Source organism: Schistocerca gregaria, chromosome 4, assembly GCF_023897955.1.
Source record: "Schistocerca gregaria isolate iqSchGreg1 chromosome 4, iqSchGreg1.2, whole genome shotgun sequence".
Taxonomy (NCBI): Eukaryota; Metazoa; Arthropoda; class Insecta; order Orthoptera; family Acrididae; genus Schistocerca; species Schistocerca gregaria.
Genome location: NC_064923.1, coordinates 55,608,893 through 55,612,995, shown reverse-complemented (window position 1 = coordinate 55,612,995; position 4,103 = coordinate 55,608,893). Strand labels below are relative to the sequence as shown.

The 4,103-nt window shown below is 44.9% G+C and overlaps 1 non-coding gene across 1 annotated transcript; it reads left to right on the top strand.

Annotated features, from left to right (window-relative positions):
- The first annotated feature begins 3,428 nt into the window (after positions 1–3,428).
- Positions 3,429–3,503, top strand: Trnas-cga (transfer RNA serine (anticodon CGA)). Its single transcript has one exon. It is a non-coding gene; the product is annotated as a tRNA-Ser (tRNA).
- The last annotated feature ends 600 nt before the right edge of the window (positions 3,504–4,103 follow it).

Here is a 4,103-nt window from a genome sequence, read left to right as displayed (position 1 = left end):
ATGGTCCAGGGAGTTATTTACCATAGGGATCTTTTGCAGTCTGCTGAAGAGCTGCGCGCCAATTTAGAGCGTCGAGGTGTACATTTCGTCCGGCGCGTTCATCGGGGTCCGAAGGAAAATCAGATTGCTACCGGTGCCTTCATCTTGGCCTTCGAAAGGGATACATTACCGGATAAAGTCAAGGTGATGGTCTACCGATGTGACGTTAAGCCCCCCTATATCCCTCCGCCGATGCGGTGCTTTAAGTGCTGGAAGTTTGGCCATATGTCTTCTCGCTGCACTTCCAGCCTCACATGTCGAGATTGCGGATGCCCATCACATCCCAATACTCCATGTGCCCCGCCTCCCATCTGTGTCAACTGCGGGGAGCACCATTCACCTTGCTCGCCAGACTGCCGAATTTTCCAGAAAGAGCGTAAAATCATGGAATACAAGACCCTGGACAGACTAATCTATACTGAGGCCAAAAGGAAATACGACCGACTCCATCCTGTGAGAATGACATCTTCCTACACTGCTGCTACAACACCTGTGCTAGCCCCGTCTGTTTCTCCAATTGTGGCAGGATCGACGAGTTGTACAACTCCTCCTGCTCCCTCGCCAGTGGGGGAGCTCTACCCACCGGGTTGCTCCTGCGCCACCTACCTCAGGAGCAACACCATCCCACCCATTGGGGACGTCTGTCCCCACTTCTAAGCCGGAGAAGTGTCTAACTTTGGCTTCTCAGGCTCGCAAGGGGTCCCTTGGGTCCCTCCCTTCCCAGGTTTCCGCCAGCGAGAAGGCTGACGACCGACAGTGGCGTAAGTGTCCGCAATCCGCTGGTCGTATCGCTTCACGATCCTCCTCGGTCCTGGAGACTGAATCGGTGAAGCCCTCCCAGCCGGTGCGACCCAAGGAACGGCGTGAGAAACCCAACAAGAGCTCTCAGCCCAAGGAACTCGCTGTGGCAGCCATCCCACCGCAACCTTCCAGCTCTGTGTCTGAGGATGCGGTGGAGATTCTGGTGTCCGCTGAGGACCTCAATCTTGCCGGTTCATCAGACGCCATGGAAAGCACTATCACAGATGCTAAATCGGAGGCAGTAGGTGACCCAGCAGCGTAATCTCCTTTCCCAGTCCCGTCACGCCTTGATCAGCCATGGACAAAATCCACCGAACTTCACTAATTCCCACTATATCTAACTTTAACCTATCCATTTCCCTTTTTAAATTTTCTAACCTACCCGCCCAATTAAGGGATCTGACATTCCACGCTCCGATCTGTAGAACGTGTTTTCTTTCTCCTGTTAACGACATCCTCTTGAAGTCCCCGCCCGGATATCTGAATGGGGGACTATTTTACGTCCGGAATATTGTACTAAAGATGACGCCATCATTTAATCATATAGTAAAGCTGCATGCCCTCGGGAAAAATTACGGCCTTAGTTTCCCTTGCTTTCAGCCGTTCGCAGTACCAACACAGCAAGGCCATTTTGGTTATTGTTACAAGGCCAGATCAGCCAATCATCCAGTCTGTTGCCCTTGCAACTAGTGAAAAGGCTGCTGCCCCTCTTCAGGAACCACACGTTTGTCTCGCCTCTCAACAGATACCCCTCCGTTGTGGTTGAACCTACGGTACGGCTATCTGTATCGCTGATGCACGCATGCCTCCCCACCAACAGCAAGGTCCATGGTTCATGGGTGGGAGGTATGGCATAATGCCTTAATAAAGGGCCAACCCTTAGGTAATACAGTACTGGTACACCAAGAATACGCATCCCCACAACCACACTGAGAACGTAAGTAATAGGTAGGGGCCTACTTCAGTGTGAAACTTGATGTACAAATTTGCACTTTAAGCCAAATTATGCACTTCAATATAGTTTACAAAAGTCTGATGGTTTTGGAGTTTTCTGATGTCCTTATTCCGTCATGATATACTTTAAGATCTGTTACATACAAACATCATAAATGTTCATGTGAAGATTACTAAGCATGTGGAATTAGGTCAGTAGTATTGAATAAAATTTTAGGTTTTAAATATGTCGACAGCTTTAGCAGAATTTTAGGAATTGGCCTTCTGTGAAGCACACTGTTGTTTGATGACAAATGTTTCAACATTTGTCTAGTACCACGTATAGGCTTGACATTATTTCTTAATGTGTGTTGTTTATTTCTCAAATTTACTGTGCACCTTCCTTCGCTAAATTATAGACTGGCAGCACACCATGTTTTATCATTGTAGTTTCCCATAAGGCTTTATATTTACTCCAGGAGTAGAATATAAACTGTAAGTTATACAGTTTCTTAGCTTCATAGATAACCTCTTTAACATTTATGTCGTATGAAAAATTTATGAAAAACCTGTTGTCTTTAGTTTTGGTGTACAGGAACAACTGTCCTCCTCTCCCCTTCCCCCCCCCCCCCCCCCTCCTGTCCCCATCCCTCTCCCCACTCCTTACCCCCCCCACCTCCCACTCCAAGAAATGTGAATTCCTTCTAATTAACTTTTTACTGTGCTGTGTGAATGCAAACTTCATTGTAAATGATAGATAACGGTATGGCCCAGTCATATGACTGAAATGCGGTGAAAGGTGTATGAGCAGGGAAAACACCAAGCAGGCCTCCCTACATGACCGTAACTGTGGATGCATGGCAATGTTTGTCTTCTAGTACACTCTGGAACTGTTCAAATGGGCCTATTTCTAACAGGTGGTGGCAAAATATTGCTAATTGTGATTTGACGAGCATTACTTTCAAAGTAAATTTTCTTTTATTCAAGATGAACCATGTTACATGTGAGAATGTGAGATGAATTTCTTAAATCTCATTTGCCTCTTATTCACTTTGAGGACCTGTCACTTAGAAAAATTTGAGGCCCGGAAGGCTAACCATTTCTGTCATTATTTAATATTTTACTGGCACATTTGTGTTGGATACATTTTAAAGGGTAACACACACGAAACAGGGCCAATATTCTATGGAAAAGCTTAGCTATGCTTTCAGCTATGCTGTATGTGTATTGATTTAAACAATTAGTTTTATCTGTTTGTGTGTTAGTGCTACCTAACAGTGATGTTGCTACTGGCTAACTACATCATGTATCCTATGCTCTAAATATCTGCTGTCATAGGCTGGCGAGATCAAATAACATGAGCTATGATTGGCTGATGAAAGCACATCGCAATCTTGATTTCAGTGATTTGCAAATTATTGTGCTGTATGTGGCAGAATTTGTATTTATACTTTCATAGTAAGAGAATCAAGGGACTGATGATGACCTCAAAAGTTAAGTCCCATAGTGCTCAGAGCCAATAAGAAAATATTCAGTGTACATGTTGCTGTGCACCAAAGATCTTCTCAAAACACATTTTTTCACTGTTTCATTTCCTAAAGTGCCAGGATACGGATACTGGCAGAAGTAAAGCTGTGAGTACCGGACGTGAGTCGTGCTTCGGTGGCTCAGTTGGTAGAGCACTTGCCCGCGAAAGGCAAAGGTCCCGAGTTCGAGTCTCGGTCGGGCACACAGTTTTAATCTGCCAGGAAGTTTCATATCAGCGCACACTCCGCTGCAGAGTGAAAATCTCATTCTGCCAGGATATTCTTTGGCAGTGTATAAAATGTTCATCATTGAAAGGATTGGTGAGTTTTACATCTTTGGGGGAAATGTACTGTCATTTAACACAGAAAGTGTATTTTCACACTGGAAGAAGTATATTTTCACCTGGGAAATCCAGGAACTTTTTCTTCTTGCCCATGTATAACCACAAAACAGACTTCTTCCTTGATTACTCAGTCCCCACCCCCTGCCCCAACATAATCACCTTGAGAAAGTTTTGGAGGGATTGGGGGAGAGAATCTACATCCTTCAAGAAATTCTCGTAGTGGCTAAGAGTTGTAATTGGACACTTCATTCTGAATACCTTGCCTTATTGCCTCGGCAGCTTTTTAGACGATCTTGACATGCTCTGCTTCCTCACCATTTTCCTTATCATATCAAATGTTGGTTAACAATTTGTACCCAGTGTTTCTACATGAAATCACTGCTACCTTGAATCTGTTGAACCCTGTGATAATGAGTGTGATTCCCGTATCTCCTCAACAGTTCAGTTATGATACTTCTGC